We start from the raw sequence: 18,849 nt of genomic DNA on the forward strand, positions 1-18,849 counted from the left end.
CATCGTACAGCGTGTACTATTCTTGTGTTGCGGTACATGAATATAATTATATCGTTATTAATTTCTTTAGATACGTGATTCCATATTATATTCCCTTTTAATCAAATTCTAAAAGTATGCTTGTTGACTCCGGTATCACGTTAGTTAAAGACTTCGATGCTTAAAATGTTTAGGGACAAATGGAATACTGGTGTGTATTTTTTCTTTAAAGTACCGAGACCAGCCATATACTGTTTGTTGATGTTCCAAAATTAATATCGTTTATGGCCTTCACACGCGTTATAGTATGCTCCTATTCTTTTTATGCTCAGCTACTAAGATTTCCCTTCAGTGGTAAAATTCTATATAAATATTCAATACTAAAACGGGCACATTAAAGACATTTAAATCTTTCTACTACCGACCAACGCACCACGAGTGCCCCTGTTGGTCAACCAATCACGTACCGCAGTATTTTGCGTCATGATGCGCGAGGCCGTAGCCAATTACCCGCGGTATGTGTTTGTGCCACGTAGTTTGAGTGGCTGCATCTGTAGGTGATGCTTTGACCTCTTTGAGGAAATGGCTTGATGATATTATTTCTTCAATTGAAAAAACTGAGCTACAGTGTAGATGGTCTGTACATTGGCTCCCTCTCATTTATAACTGGCTCCCTCCCATTTGTAACTAATTCATTTGCTCTAGTGCTGTAGTACTTTTACCACTCTCTGTTTTTTTCCCCCTCAGATAGGAGCAGAGCATAGAGAATGGGTCACATGGTTCAAGCAGAAAACTGGATCATACAATGTGTCAGTTTGCACATTATCGGTAAGTGAGAATCTTGAGTGCCTAATCTCAAATATACACAGCCAGATTAAAAATAGTTTTCAGAAAGCAGTATCACATCGAATTCTGTGCATGTGTAGTGGGGGTATTTTAAAAAATATATTTTTTATTTAGAAATTAATATTACACCAATGTAACAAGTACATTTAATTGCCTAGTGCCTTTATTTATTGCATGTTATGATTTTTTTTAATTGTATGATATGTTTTTGCTCTAATATAGACACATATACATAGTATAACCCAAAAATATAAATTATATTATATTGTAGCAACTGTGGGGTGCATATGGGAATAATCAAGACAATGTTCTTGGGTAGCACACACACTCTTTATTTTCAGACATCCGTCCATCAGCAACCAAGCAATAGTGACCATAGAAACTCCCTAAACAAGGCTTAAACACAGAATGGCAGCAATGGGAACATGTACATTTAGGTTGGATACGGGTGTTTGGAAGAAACGGGTAAACAACAACCACCTATGTATACAGTAGAATTATTTGTAACCACTATTTACATAGCCAAGGTTAACTAGCGGTCAGCCTGCAAACCCTCAGTCCATCCCCCGGCAGTGGATCCCAGCCAGCATTGCAACACATATATTAGCTGTATGTGCCTCTGCCAAGACAGCCAGCGAGGGCACTACAACATGTTTTTTTTTTATTATTCATTCAATTTGCTTGAGTATAAAACAAAAATAAGAGTTTAGACATTGTATAGAAATATTTAAGGGAAAGGACAAGAAATACAACACACCTTGATAACATGCTAGTGATAACAAGCCAAAAATCTTAAGTAGAAGTGGACAGAGATAGAAAGAATTATCAGTTCTATTCATTTGCAACATGAGAAACCATAGCAACCAGTTATGAGTGATACTTTCCATGACTCCACATTTAGAAACAAAATACCTATTCTTGACTTTTTAGGATGGAATTACAACAGAAGATGGATCAAAATAGAATTCTGGCTTAAGAATGTGCTAGAGAAAAGTTACAGGACCTCACAGATGTTATATACAGTTTAAGATTGGACAAAACATGTATGCGGAATGTTTTCTTGCTACAAGATTGGTTATGTGTATTTACAGTCTTTTCTTATCTACAGCACTGACTGTAATAAAATGATGATATTATTGAAATGTTCGTGCTGAATTAATGGAAAATATTTTCGTAAGATTGTTTACAAGAGAAAGCCACTTTATTATTTAATTATTGAAATATATACCATCTGGTACAATTTCCCTGACTGTTTTAATTACTTATAGGGTAAATTTGCTCTATGCTTCAAGCAGAATACAATCTTTAAGCAGATGCCATTTAATTTCTATTGATTCCAAATCTTGTCTTACTCATTCTTTTAAGTTCTCTCATTCTTTTTTTTTTTTGGCCTGTAATTTTTAAAACTATACTTCATTTTGTGTTATAATTGCCTATTGTTTTTTATATGTCTATCTGTCTTTGTTTTATTTATTTTACATCTGCCATTTCAGTTTCAACTGCTGTTTTTTTTCCCCAGTCATTCAAATCTGATTCATATCTGAATTTGGTGGTTGTCAATCTATTTAGAAATACATTTGAATCTTTTCTGATATTTTTTCATTCACATTAAGCAATTGTTTATCAGGATACATATTTAATTACATAATTACATTTATTTTTCATCTAACATACAGAATATATTAATATTTGTATTCTTGATTTATTGTCATTGTTTGTTTCTAAATAAAGTATGTACTACAATAAAATAAAGTTGTTTCATCAGTATTTGTAAGTCAGTAATGGCTTCACAATGGTTTTAATTTTAGCAAGCTTAAACATTTACTGTAGGAATAGAATGTTAAAAACAAAACATATACTGTGCATTTAAGGAAACCTCACTTTTAACTACAACATATTAATAAAAAAGTTATCAAAAGTATTGTCTACCCAACAATGCAGATGCACTCAGATGATTACAGTATGTTTAAATGATGACTTTATTTGAACGTTACACATATCTTCTCAATGACCAGCTAACTACTTCCCCAAAACTATGCAACATAAAAAAGCATGTCCCCTAGGATGGGGCAAAACAACAATTTTATCATTTCTACAACACATAAAAAAAGGTTATCAGGAAAATGGCTAAATATTTTTGTAGTAGCTATACTGACATTGTATTGAGCAGATTTGTCAGATATATTTATTTTACTTATTAACATCATTAACATCTGGGAAAGCAGCGAAAACACCAACAGAATGTTAAAGTATATAAATAAAAGCTAAGAAATATACTAGTAAGTGTTTAGAACACTGTCTTTATTTTTGCTCACCACGTTTTAAAAAATGTTGCTGTGCTGTAATCTGTCAGCCAGATACTTTCCAGCCTTTAAGGAATAGCCTAAAACCTGATTTGTTTTATGTGCCAGTTCCAAATCAGCTAACAAATTAAATCGGCATTTCTAAGTTTTCTATATATGCAAAATATAACTTTTTTGGTTTTGAACAGAAAAGTGCATGGTCCTGATGTCTTACTGCCATGTCCTGTAGCCAGCAGCTATATCTGAAAAATTAAAAGCATTTCCAAATTCACACCACAGGAAAAATAATGTGAAACAAGAACCAGAGGACACAACAGGAAACTAAGGAAATATGCATTTAAATTGGGTTGTGGGAGTCTAGACCACACTACTCTGCCATGATGTAGAACCTGTCTACATTGAAGAAAATGGTCAGATTATGTTCCAAGATCAATTAGCTACTAATAACCAAACGGTCTATAGGATATATGTACAGTATGTGAGTGTCACATACAGTACATCTCAATTTATGCTCAGAATTTCAGAATACACACACATACACAAAAGACTGACACAGCTTCGCATTGTGAATCTGTTTTTCTAAGAAAATATGTCAGTGGGGGAAGATGGACTTGCCCTTATTCTACTTTGAAAAATACCTGTGAAACCGGTTTGTTTACAAACAATGTAGACAAAGAAAGAGAGGTCCAATAACCGCACAGCACCAGGTGAATGCACAACATTAATGTAGGCCTTTCGGGCTGTAGTGTTTTTATGGTTTTACTGAGACAATTATTAATTGTAGCAGTAATCACGAGGTGGTTCGTTGTGGCTTTTAGAAAATCAATCGTCAGAACAACTAATAACGCACACACATGGGTTCAAAACATGAGATACATTTATTAACAAAAATTGTGCACCAAACATATACCAGTCTGCTTGGATACAAACGGCAGACCTTACTGTGAGGGTTATCAATATACAAGGTATATAATCTCAAAGAGATGCAAACACAAAGAGATACACAACAGAGAATATATTTCAATATATTGTTCGGCTATACCAAATCGCTAATCAGTGTTATTACCCACTGTTACTCTAAACTCGGAAGTAAATACATTACTCATGAATTAAATTGATAACAACTTGTGTTGAGGTACAATTGAATTCTCGAGACGCAATGTAGAAGATGGGGTTTACTTATCCACTGTGTATGGATTTGGAATTTCCCGGCACAAACACCAAACCAGCTGACAGGCTCTGTTGCAGCCTCTGTTCCAGCGGTTGTCCAATGGGCGTTGTCCCGGCATCCTCTGGCTACCGGCCAACCAGTCAAGGTGCAGCTTGGAGTAGGACGGGCGGAGGAATCTAACTGCCGTGCGCAGGGCAGTCTTTGCTCCGAGGGGATCTACCAGCAGTCCGGCTGGCTAGTAGAAAGTCTCTATGCACAGAGTGTGACCGTGGGTCCTCACAAGTCACTCTTTTGCAAGGGAAGAAACTGGTTCGTTCCCAGTCCAGCGCTGCTTCTGAATAAGCTATTCAGGTTGTCGACGAGGGTCCTACTGTAGGCTGCCGTTGATCAAGCGGAGCATTCACGTTGGTTGTTGTAGAATTCTTGAGTACGTATGGGATCCTCGGCCTCATGCTTAGAACAAAGTCCAAGTCCCAGTGCAGACAACAGCAGTGGTCACGTGATTGTCTCTGAAGGTGCGCGAAAATTGCCGAGGAGAGCCCCGACCTGAGCTTGTGCTACCTTTTTGACCAAGACACAGATGTGTGCTGATTGGTTGAGAGTTTGCCGGGCATTGGAGACCCACGTGGTGTTACCACGCCCTGTCAGTCAGAATTTCAGAATTTCAGAATTGGTTGATCAAGGTGAGATATGAGTCACTTACTCCTGACACTTAGGAATGCAGGCCAGATGTCCATCTGGCACTCCCTAGACAGATAGGCGCCAATGGATGACCATTGATCATGATAGCCAGGCTTAGCTAAGTGCATCCCCATTTGGGAGCTGTCCCTTAAATCAGCCTGCATGAATAGCTTCTCTGTGGCTGCACCACAGAGATGAAGAGTGAGATGGGGCCTCATTTAGGAAAGCACAGCAACGCTTAATTCTGTCTTATTTACAAGCATTGCCGCTGCAGGGCTCACGTGGATTTGCGCCCTACACCCTGCAGTACCGCTGTGTACATACAGTACGAACATGTGATATTTAGAAATATAAAAAATGTCAATATAATGTCAATAATATTTGCTATTTCAAAGAAATGTTTATTTGTTAAAAGAAAACTGATAGCGACAGCTGGGTTTGAATACTCAACCTTAGTTGTAATAAGTCAGTTACTTAAGCTATCACGCTATCACACTACTGAGGTCATGTGACAAGCATATATCAATGGAAAGTCTTATACTACTGTTTGTGCAACAGTAAATAAATATAGTTATACTGTTATTAATTTATTTAGATACTTGAATCCATATTATATTCCCTATTAATCCAATTCTAAAATTATGCTTTTGTTTAATCCAATAACAAGCGTATTCGCAGAAAAGGTTTAAACGATCAATTTTCACAAAGTATATAAACATACAGTAATATATGGTCAGAAGGAGCACGTAAAAACTTTTCCGAAATAACCACATGTAAGACTCTGATGCTTAAAATGTTTAGGGAGAAAGTGGAATACTGGTGTGTATTTTTTCTTTAAACTACCAATACCAGCCATATACAGTCTGTAACGTAAGTATTTCTATATGTCTTTATTTAGTGGTTACATTAGTGACAAAGGCTAAACTTTTAGCTTCAGTAACATGTACGCCATATGGCATACGTTTGTTTTGGGTTTTGCTTGTTCACATATCTCCCCTTTTTATAAAACGACATGGTTGAAAACTGTTCCAGAGCCACTGTTGTTTCATCAGTGAAAAGTACATCATGAAATGCCTCTCCCTGTTCAATCCACTGGAAAAAGAAAAGGAGCATAAAGCGTCTGATGGTCATAAACGATATTCAGTTAGGAACAGCATCAGAGAGATGTTTTTAACTGCACTGCATCGGAAAGAATACCATAGTGTGTTTTTTTTTTTTACTCCCTGGCGGAAACTGGCTTCCATAAGAATCAGTATGGCTCAGAGATTAAATAAAACTTCACTCGCACCAAACAAATGTATATTTCTAAATATCACAACATGATCAAATTTAAGTCATTTTAATAACAATGAATAGTCACCTAGGCGTTACAATATAAACATTTATATTGATTTAAATTGCGTTTTGATTTAAATCGCAAAAGCGGGTTTAAATATATGTGTTTTTTGATTCACAATCAGACAAATGCAACATAAATTGATATCTTTGTCTTCTAAGTATCTTAATAAACTTTCAGCATAGCTTTCTCCCCGTTTAGATTTATTTTTCTTGGGATCTTGGGATCAAACGTGGAAAGATTAGATTGTAATCATTTTTATTTTTTAAATACATTTTAGAAAAGTGTAATCTATACTAAAAAGCTGTACACCACCTGCTATAAAGATACATATTGTAATACTTTTGGGTTCGGATAGGACGGACACAAGAACTCAGACTTGCGGAGTTAAAACAAGTTAAAGCCTTTATTTTTCTTCACGGTCACCACCTGCCAGCCCGGCTCTCCCGCGCCCCCACATGCCAACAGCGCGAGCTAACACACCGCCCGCACGCCCGAGAGAGTGAGAGAGAGAAAAGAGAGAGAGAGTAAGACCCAGGGGTGCAGAAGCAGGGAACTATTTACAAGGAAAACGGATACCTCCCCAGACTGTACGCCCGCTTCACTGTGGGACAGCTGCACTGGTCAGCGGTCTTCCTAAACCCCGCCCTAACCACTTTCACTCCTGTCCTGCCCCTCACCGCGCACCCCAGCCAGGCGCTCTTCGGCCTCTGCTGGGCGAGTGCGCTGCAATGTGGTTAGATATTTAGATATTTAGACCCGGCGCGGCACCGAGAGAGCGTCTGCATTTATAACTTAGTTTTTAAAATTAGTCAAGCAATATGAAGCATCTCTTTTTACTTTTAAGTCCCTTAATTATCATTAAGCACAGCTTTCTCACCACATAGATTACTTTTTGATACCATCCTTAGACAAAGCAGAAACTTGTTGCATTTTCCGATTACATACAAGTGGAAAGATTACAGATTTTAATCGTCTTTAATTTTGTTACTTTATACATTTTAGAAACGTTTCATCTATACAAACACCACAAAACTATTTTCGATTGTATTACTGAATGTTATGTTACACTTACAGTAGTTCACTGTTTTAAATACATCTAATTAAGAAAGTTAGGTGTTAGCATAAACTATTAGTAATGAATAATAATGAATTTAGCACTGTAATAAGTTGTTGCACTTTCCCCTGCATCTTGTAAAAATATATTTTCATTGTTCAAATATACATTAAATCTGACTATCATATAATAAGTTAAATACAAAACCAAAGAAAAAACAGGGTAAAATATAATTCAAAGTATTTTGCTAACAATGTTAACTGTTTATAAATAATAAAATGTATTAACTAAGGAGTAGGATGGCACAGTTGTTAGTATACCTTTTGTTTTGTTACGTTTTCATAAATACAAAAGTAGTACCTGATGTCTCAGTGGCTTTCAAAATTTTATAATGAATGCAAACCTGTGAACTGGCCTGTGATACTGGCCATGTATTACCCTGCATTGTGGAATAAAAGTTTATTTTAAAGGATAGAGCACAGAAAACAGGCAGTTAGATTGATCAGATTAGTATGAAAAGCCATTTAGCAAAGAGGGAATGAGAAGAGTGACAAACTAGTATACTTTAGATCTTTTTTTTCTGAACCAGGGTTAATCTGATCATGTTTCTCTATAACAATAATAAAAAACTTTATTTTATATATCACCTTTAAAAGTTGCATCTCAAAGCAATACAGTAGATGTAAAAACAGTTAAAAGGACCACAGATTACAAAGTAAATACCCAACACTGATTGTATCCATCTGTCATGCTAATAAAGCACCTTGAATTGAATTGAAAGGGGGGGGGGCAAGCGAAAAGGCACGGACAATAGATTAGCATGCTGTAGAGGAAAACAGTATAGGCATCGTTGATATGAGGACTTTTGAAACCAAATTTCCCAAATTTAATATGTGCTTTTCATTGATTGTCCATAATATTGCTATTCTAAGCAAGAAGGAGCGCTTCACCCCGCCTGCTGTGGGAAGAGTTGGCTTATTCCTTCCCGACTCCGACAGGCCCAGGTGACGCCCGCTGCTGCCACCTCAGCTTTCGCTCCGGTCAACCCACACACCCCGGACACCTCCTGCCCCGCCCACCGCGAGACTGATTCATTCTCCCTGCCCCACCAACTCTCGCCGGCTCAAGTCAAGGCAACCACCTACCTGCTGCAACCAGTCCAATCCCAGGATACAGTCCTCACGGACTGGGGCAAGGTACTATAGAAGGGGTGTTTCACCCTCGCAGCCCCAAAGTGCACGGTGAGCGCCCAGGGGGTCCGGCTGCCTTGGTGCCCGGTAGGACACCAGGTCTGGCAGAGTGATGGTCGAACCGGTGTCGACGAGGGCTTGGCAGGGTCTGCCCTCGATGAGGCAGGGAAGAAATAAGCCCCGGCTGTGGCCAACCCTTCCCATGGCAGCAGGCGGGGTGAAGCGCTCCTTCTGGCTTTCCAGAGTTGGGTAGCGTCCCTCAAGGGCGGCCTTCCCCCCTTTAGGCCGCCCTACAGCATCAAGTGGCACTGCATCTCAGTCGGCGCCAGGGCCCAGAGGAACGCCTGGAGCGCTATCTCCTGGTGGGCCTCCTCCGGGAGAGTAGGGTAACCCTGGCGGGCTAAGTAGGCCACGTCTGCTGCTGTACCTTCACTGTTACGTGGATACCTCTTTATTTAGAACTCACTCTTTCCCCTGCCTGTCTGGCTTCTTTTAATCCTTCTGTGCCCGGATTGCAGCGGGTAAGATGTTTTTCCAAGAAAAAAAGAGAAATTAAAAAAAGAGAAATTTCACCAATTTCACCTCTTCTCGAGTCTAATTTTTAGTTTAGAAGGATTCAAGCAGGATTTAAGATGAAAGGCAGCGACCTTAATCAAGCCCAAATCATAATTGAACCCACTCAGAGCCTACATTGCATTTTGGCATTTAATTCTGAGCAGAAGACCCCCACACCTGAAGAAGGCTTGTGTTGTACCATCTTTTTTACTGTCTGGTGGTAGATTTCGAAGATCGTTTCATCCATGTGGTGTTTTCCTGAAGAACAGGCTACGAAGAAATATTTATAATTGAATGTAAAATTCAAAGCGGCAATAATACCTTGTAATATGCGCTATAATCGCATATTTCTGAGGAAGCCTTGCTTACCCTTCGCTCTTTGGAAGCTGAGGCGGCAGAAGCACCTCCTCCATTCCCGTAAAAGGTCTTGGTCTACATACTGTACTGTGGTCGCTGTAGTGCAGGCTCGCAGTTTTTTTTTTGTGATGGGAACTCACCGAATCCCTTGGTGTATTTATGCTATATTCTCATGTACGGCTAGAATGTGTTCATTGTCTTCCAATGAAAGGCAGGTTCCTTTTGCCGAAGTTGGGAGACATTAGAGGCTTGCCACACCCGGACTGTTAAACCAACCCATTGGGACGTCAAAGCCCAATGAGGAGCCGGGCGCAATAATTGTTTTGTTCCTTGATTTTCTGATCTGCATTAATTACAGAAATCAAGTTCCTCCTCTGCAGACGACCTGGTCCTGCTGTTGCCCACAGAACAGAGGCTGCGGCTGAACCTGGCACTGCTGGAGCAGCACTGTCTGACCTGGGTGCTGACAGTCAATCTGGACAAGACCAGAGTTATGGTTTTCCAGAAAAAAAGCCAGACCTCAGGGAAACAGGTACAAATTCACACTTAACAACAACACATTAACACTTAACAACGGGTGCAGGGCCGAATTAGGCCAGTACCCACTATTGTTAAACTGACAGAAAAGAAAATTAAAGTATTGGCTTTAATATTAGCCGTACAGAGCATTAAAGTGCCATTAAAGTGCCCCTTTCCATTCAGCGGGTGTCTGAGCCGCTGTGTCCTATCTTCTGACAGTCACTGTTGTTAATGTCTGTAAAGTGTATCTTATTTTTAGTACTATATTTTTATATTATATTCCCTATTAATCAAACTTTTAGAGTATGTATCGGCTTGTCCCCCCCTCCCACCCCTCTCTGTGTACAGTAGAGCCTCCTGTCCAGCCAGTACAGGAGGCTCTACTGTACACAGAGAGGGGCAGGAGGGGGGAGCAAGCTGTCCAGCCGTGTGGAATGCTACAGAACCCTAAACAGACAATACACCGAATATTTGACCGAGATATCCAGACACAGCTGGATGAGCTTCACCAGCCAGGACAGGCAATTAAGATACACTCCACAGATATTCGCAACAGCGACATATCATAAAACTTTTGCACATACTGTTAAATTATTACTTGTTTTTCAGGAAGTTAAAAAAACACTTGAATTACTTATCCAGTCTCTCGAAATAAAATTTTTTTTCAAGCAATGCAACTAACGTCGGGCAATGTGTTTTTTTTAATCCAACATTGACAGCCACATCTTAAATCTTGTCAGTCAGCTCTTTTTTCTGTATTTGAATTGTGGCGATTCAAACAACTTGGGATAACAAGTGGCCTCAAAGTCACCGAGCTCACAGAGCATCAACAACAGATGACAACTTCCTTAGTCCTTCCTTAGTCTTCCTGAAATTGTCAGATTATGAGTGAATAAAAGTATTTTATTAAAAACACGTTTGTGTTTGTTTGGGAGCTATATTATGTATTTTTCATATGTAAGATATAATGATGTGTTCCTGCTTACACACGCACGACTTACGCACGACTTTAAAAGCTAGAAAAACAGGTTTCGATTCACATTATCTGGCGAGCCTTGTTTTGTCAAAGGACAGCACATTCTTTGAAAAGACCGCAAATGTATTAGCAAGGTTAATTGCACTATGGACCGCACAAAGAAATTTAAAATAGTCTTCTTTAGGTGTGAGGGCAGGAGTGGATTGCAGCAGGCATAATCAGCAAATAACAAAAAAACAAAGAAAACAGGGCAGGTGAGACGAGTATCCAGAGAGTGAGTGATCAGAAAAAGGAAACAATTGTTACGCCCGTTTTTTTTACGCATTTTTTTTTAACTTGCTAATGCATCAGACACATTTCCTAGCGTATTCTGTTTTAAATAAAATAGGAGTGTCTTTCCCTGGTATTAGCTCATCGGTATGGTGTAAGTTTTATCTGTACCATACTGTATACAGGTACAGACTTCAAGCTGCACCACTGTATCGCTTTGGTAAGGAGACGGACTATGGCCAAAATCACGAAAGTCTGATAAAGACAGTCTCACGTTTGTGGACAGTCTGTCCACAAACAAAACATTCCTGTTAGACAAGAGGAATGTAAAAAAAACAATTACTTTTTGTCAATGAAAACCGATGTGTGTGTCTCTGTCTGCTGGATGTCTCTCTCTCTGCTGAATGATAAAAGCATTTTATTAAAAACGCGTTTGCGTTTGTCTGGGTATTTACTTTGTAATCTGTGGTCCTTTTAACTGTTTTTACATCTACTGTATTGCTTTGAGATGCAACTTTTAAAGGTGATATGTAAAATAAAGTTTTTTATTATTGTTATAGAGAAACATGATCAGATTTTCCCTGGTTCAGAAAAAAAGATCTGAAGTATACTAGTTTGTCACTCTTCTCATTCCCTCTTTGCTAAATGGCTTTTGAAGAGAGTCACATGAAGAGAGAGGTGAAACAGCCCTACACAGCCCTGTCGCAGTACACGAATATAATTATATCGTTATTAATTTCTTTAGATACGCGATTCTTTTAATACAGTCTTTGCTGTGCTCTTGAGGGTCCTTGTGATATTTTGAGCTCTGGTTGAATGTTAAGTGTCACAGTTTAAATAATTTTCGTAGTTAGAAATTATGAAACGCTCTGTTAAAAGCAAAGGAGTTTTTATGTCCGTTACAGTAAAAGAAAATGCCTGAAAAAGTAGGGCTTGGACAGATTCCAAGTGCTTGTACAAATGTGCTAAAGAAATTAGCAAAAAAAGTAATTCCTTTATCGTATTGGCTAGCTAATGTCCTGTCCTTGTTAGTTAGATCAACGAAATGCTGTGGTGTTTGTCAAAGAAAAAAATAAAAGTATTTTCATTTAAAATGAAGGTTAGAAAGAATGTGGACCAGCGTAATACTAGGATAGTTTTTGTTTTTGTTTTATCAATAAAGTTTGATAATCAGCCAGCTGAAAGCTCTGTTGTCCTTCACATGAATGCCTGAAACATTTTACCGAACCCAGGATTTTACAGTATTTTTTCTTTAAAATACCAATAACAGCAACATACAGTTTACATAATGATGTTCCAAAATTAATATCCTTTATGACCTTTATGACCTTCGTTATGCTCTTCGTTAGTGTCTAAGCCGGAACACATCATTATATCTCATTTTTTATTACTTTTTTAAAAAAATTAAAAATCGTTTGCCCAGCCTAACAGTATTGTTGTTATTGTTTTTATCCTGTAAAGCGCTTTGCAATAAAGTTCATTATTATTACTATTGTTAATTTGCTGGACAGAGAGGTGAACATTATTACGCAGAAGACAAAGATAGCGATTTACGTTGCATTGTGCATTGTGCTGCTGTAATAAAGTTTAAAATAATTAAAAGTCTAAACAGTATCAGCTTTATTTATGGGTTGCAATTTAAAAAAAGTCAAAAACCGCATTCAAAATGCAATTTAGAGCTTTCTGGCAAGAGGAGACACCCAAATTAATAATGTAACATGCCACTGTTTGTGCATGAATAAGGTTATACTGCTATTTCCTTAGATCCGCGATTCCATGGGGGTTTTTTTTTAATCCCGGCGGAACCGGGCATCCATAAGAATCAAGTAATAGGTTTATTCCATGCTGAAAAAAAGAAGAAAGAAAACACATTCCATAAGAATCAGTGCTTTTATATAGTGCCTTTAAAGGTGGCTTCTCAAAACGCTTTACAGGATAAAAACAACAATAACAACAACAACAATATTGTATTTCATTGCACTTTGACAGATCGTCCTTAAATCAATTGTTGACTCTTCTCTCTTTACTAATTGTATGGAGTGACTGAGCTCCGCTCTGTACCACACAATGATCCCTCCAGAGATTCTGCCTCGAGTCATTTGGGGTTTTTTGACAGAGGGCAAAAAACTCTCCCTCTCGCTCGCCCACCCCCCCCCCCCCCTCTCTCTCTCTCTCTCTCTCTCTTGCCCCCCCCCCTGTGTATTGTCTGTTTAGGGTTCTGTAGCATTCCACATGGCTGGACAGCTTGTTCCCCCCTCCCACCCCTCTCTGTGTACAGTAGAGCCTCCTGTCCTGACTGGTGGAGCTCATATAGCTGTGTATAAAGACATTTAATTAAACACGGGTTTGCGATTTAAATGGAAATGGGGGTGACGGGAACTCTTAATCTAAATAAAAATAAAATAAATAAAACAGGTTTCGATTGTTAATAACCACTTTTCATGCGTGAAACACCTGGTTACCCAGAGAGGACAGGCTGTGCTCCCACTGCTGGACAGAGAGGTGAACATTATTACACAGAAGACAAAGAAAGCGATTTACGTTGCATTGTGCATTGTGCTGCTGTAATACAGTTTTAAATAATTAAAAGTCTAAACAGTATCAGCTTTATTTATGGGTTTTAAATAAAGGCGATTTAAACGCGATTTAAATCAATATAAATGTTTATATTGTTACGCCTAGGTGACTACTCATTGTTATTAAAATGACTTAAATTCGAACACGTTGTGATATTTAGAAATATAAATTTGGTTGGTGCGAGTGAGGTTTTTTTCCCCCACCAACTTTCCAGAGGAGCTATAAATTTTTTAAAAAAATACACACAGTATTGCTCATAAGGTCTGCTATTTGAGGTCCAGTTAATTAGATGCATACATCTTATTTTATCTCAGCTTTTCAGCTGAGATACACAGATCATACATAAACAATGCAGTAAAAAAATGTCTCATCAAGTATTTAATCATTAGGTATAACAGTTTCCCTTTAGGCCTCTGAAAACACCACCTTCTACCTTGTGAATACTAGTACCTCCTAATTGTCTAAAGGCTTTATTTAAAAAATTAAAAAAAAAACTGATGTGCTGAAACAGTACAATTAAACACGGTCTGCAGAAAAGGGGATGGTTGTTAGGTCAGCTTCAGTTTTACACGTACAGTACACATTTGATTTCATTAAAATTATGAGGTACCCTGTATCTGCAGGACTCAAGAGGCTCTCAGTCATGTCACTTTGCAGTTGATGTCTCCTAGAGGTTCCTAGATTCTTATTGTAAATAAAAGGAACAACATACAGTGGGACTTTTTCAAAAACGGGGAACAAATTTCAACATCCGACTGCACCGAGCACACAAATATTGGTTCTAGGCTCCTGAATCACCTTTGGTCCCTGGATCAATGCTTTTAACCATTCACACAAGGTTTTTACTGTAAAGCACTTTCACAGCTCAACATAAATGGACCTTCTGGGGCACAGGCTTTAAAGGAGCTTTTTAAAAAAAAACAGACTTTGCCTTTTCTGTTATAAGCTATTCTTTTAGCATATGACAAGCATGCCCTTATTATGGCGATATCCTCCTAAACATTGGAGAAATAACTCTAGAAGTTCAATTAAAACAGAAATGCTTCAAATCACTTGGGATACAACAAAAAAGTGGTGTATTATAAAGTGTGTTAAAAATGTAGCTAGTTTGTTTTCATACCTTAGATTATAATAAAACCTCACCATTTAACACCAACAGGTGTTTTCTTGAAGTCTGCTAGCTTCAAAGTTTATGGTTTGGCTTTTGTGTATAATGATAGTGAACTGCATTGGAAATGTAGGAAAGTAAGCATTAATAAGCAGGAAAATTAAACCAAGAAACACCTAAAGTACTGGACTATATTGCAGATAAACTACCGATCTACCTTTTAAGCCTGTACAACCTGCAGAACTCCAGCTTTAATTGATTGGACTCAACAGCCTAAGTTTTAAGGTTATCCTTACAAGTGTGGAAAAGCATGGGCGTAATGTTGCAGCCTTCACTGTTGTTTTAGAAGTTGTTTTTTCCAGCTGTACATGAACATTTCTGTCTTGAGTCTTTCTTAACAATATGGTGTAAACAGTGTCTGGTTTCTACTGTGATTATTATTTCATTACTGAAGTAGCCTTTTGATATTTGCACAGTAATTTTTGTTGTTATGGCTGTTTTCATATTCGTAGTTTTCTTCTGTTAAAACTTAAAATCTCTCACATTAAATTGGCTACAAATGCAAGAATTCAACCAGATATTCTTACTTGTAAAATGTCTACTGTTGCATTGCAGTTAGTTAATGTAGTTAGTCCAGAGTTAGCAATCTAAACTTTATTGTTAAGCTTTAATGATTGATGTTGTACCAGTAACCTTTAGAAATACTATAGTACTTCACAAATGCTTTGTGTGTTTGGAAATCTTTTGAGTAAAAGCCTTATAAAAATAGGTTTAGTTTTTACAGGACATCACAAAGAAATAGGATGGTATAATTCTTATAATTGCTTAGTGATTGTATTTGGAAGATTATGGACTAAACAGACTTCAGGGATGCCAGTGGATCATTGTGCTATTTGGAATTATTCCAAAAATCAAGTGACCTCTTTGCTGTAGTATCTTTAGTATTATTTATTTAGTATTAATAAAGAATAGATTTATTAAAGTCGTGCGATGTGTAAGCGGGATATGTAAAAAAGTTTTTTATTATTGTGATAGAGAAACATGATCAGATTTTCCCTGGTTCAGAAAAAAGACGATTAAAATCTGTAATCTTTCCACTTGTATGTCATCGGACATTAACGAGTACAACCCCCCTCTCTGCCGGAGTGCTGGCTGTGACGAATTAAACCGGTTTCACAGGTATTTTCAAAGTAGGAAGTACAGTGTTAACTAGTAGCTAGGCTCCTCAATGAAATCGCTTTAACATGCTAATGCGTTGGTGTAACAGTCCGGGCGTGGCAAGCTTCCAATGTCAACTCGACTCGATTGGAAGACAATGAACGTATTTTAGCCCTAAATGAATTAATAGCAAACATGGTTTACATAAAATACATTTTTCCAAGAAAGTTTATAATAATACGATCTATAGTTGAAATCTGAGCCTAAATATAAAGAAAAAGCATTTTCAGAGAGCAATCACGCTGTGTTTCTGTAGAAAAAGCGATTAGGTTTATGAGCAATCTAATTACCTATCCGCTTAAAACGCTATATAAAATAAAGTTTATTTAAAGATGAATGATAAGTGTCGCAGTTTAAATAATTTTCGTAGTAGGGCTTGGACAGATTCCAAGTACATTTTTGCAATTTACGTTGCATTGTCCAATGTGCTGTTGTAATACAGTTTAGAATACAGTAAGTCTAAACTGTATCAGCTTTATTTATGGGTTGCAATTTAGAAAAAGTCAAAACCGCACTCAAAATGCAATTTAGAGCTTTCTGGCAAGAGGAGACACCCAAATTATAATGTAACATGCCACTGTTTGTGCATGAACAAAGTTATACTGCAATTTTCCTTAGATACGCGATTAAAAATAATACATTTTTTGAATCCCCGGCAGAACACATTCCATAAGAATCAGCGCTTTTATACAGTATATCGCCTTTAAACACATATATTTAAACACGCGTTTACGATTTAAATCAAAACGCGATTCAAATCAATATAAATGTTTATTTGTAACGCATAGGTGACTATTCATTGTTATTAAAAAGACTTAAATTCGATCATGTTGTGATATTTAGAAATATACATTTGTTTGGTGCGAGTGAGGTTTTATTTAATCTCTGACCAAGGGAAACGTTTCATTTTTTCAAAGAAATGTTTGTTAAAAAATAAAGTCATAGTTCCACGGGATTCAATCACAGACCGTGTGACATGGGAGTCAGGAAACCAACCCACAGGTCACATGCTGAGGGCTGAAAAAGCACTACAGAAACATTATCGACAGACAATGTACAGATTTGATAAAGCTATAAAATAATGTAATTAGGCACAGAACAAGTTTACAGCACAGTACAATAATAAATGCTGACCATGACTTTAGAAGCATAAATTACCTTACACTCAATTTAAACACAAGTTGTCTTTAGCCCTCTAAGCTGGTTCATACAGAAATGTAGAGAACCAGGCTCAGAACACACAGCTTCATTAGCGAATACATATGCAGGACAACTAGAGAAAACGTTTTACAGAGGATGGATTTTTAGAAACATCCCATCAGTGACATCACTGAAGTCAACTCCTAGGTAACTGTCGTGTGGATAGTTTCACAAGAATCAGACAAAGGTTTAAGCATTGCTTGTTCTAGATAAAACTGCAAAAAAAAAACAACAACCCATAACGTACTTCTTTGTGGCTCTGTTTGCCCAAATCATATATTCTCAACGTGAAATTAGAAAATAATATTACGTAACCAAAATCCGCAATATGGAAACAGAACCTGTGGAATTGTTGACAGATGATGTTCTCGTAACATTTTTACAAGACGAACTACAACATTTGAAAAATGACTTGTATGTACTTGATATCTCTAATCAATCCACGGCGATATAGTTAAAGCAGTCCCCGCACAAAACGAAACTAAAACGCCCTGGGCATACCGTTTCGCGCTTCTTATCAGTTGCTCAAAAGTAATTTGACCGTATGAAATGCATAATATAAACCTAGAAACATATACGTAGCAGTATTTACGTAGTATCGGTGTCAAGACATACCTCTCAAATACTGTAAATCAAGTTAAAAATATCTCAAGACCGATTCTGGTCATAATGAAACCATGTTTCGTGTACGTTTTCTTTAAAGTACCGAGACCAGCCATATACTTTATGTTTATGTTCCAAAATTAATATCGTTTATGGCCTTCACACGCGTTGCAGTATGCTCCTATTCTTTTTATGCTCAGGCACTAAGATTTCCCTTCAGTGGTAAAATTCCATATAAATATTCAATACTTAAACGGGCACAGTTAAGACATTAAATATACATATACATACTGTATACAGTACAGTTTGCATACGGTAATATGTTTATGTTCCTAAATCAATCTCTTTTTTGAGCATGTGAAAGGCATGGCGAATCGATTCTCAAAAATTACTGTACTTTGCATGATTGGAAACAAATGCGTGATTGCGAAATGCTGTGGTGTTACTTTTACAAAGACGGTCAATGAAAAAAAGAATGTGGACCAGGGCAATACTTTGAGTTTACACTTACAGCTTGTCCAAGGTCATTCATTATTAATACTATTAGTAATATCTTCGTTAAAGACTTTGATGGCTACAGCTCAAACATGAGAGGTTGAGCTTTGTTAGCTCCACCTTGCGGAAATTCCGGATACTATTATTTTGCTAGCGGTATTTACCGGTATCTCGCGGTATTTACCGGTAACTCGCGGTAGACTGCGTACAGCGTACCGGAAAATAATGTGGTATCGCCCGCGCATTTCGAATGGCTGCATCTGTACGTGAATGTATATGAAATTAAGTAATAGCAGTTACTAGACAAGCCCTGAGTGTGCACCCTCAGGAACTTATCTAGCAACCGCTCAATGGAACGTGTATGAATGTTGTATTTTCTGTGCTATCTGTACCCCGTGACAATTTTAC

This window comes from Atractosteus spatula, chromosome 14, assembly GCF_055471065.1.
Source record: "Atractosteus spatula isolate fAtrSpa1 chromosome 14, fAtrSpa1.hap1, whole genome shotgun sequence".
Taxonomy (NCBI): domain Eukaryota; kingdom Metazoa; phylum Chordata; class Actinopteri; order Semionotiformes; family Lepisosteidae; genus Atractosteus; species Atractosteus spatula.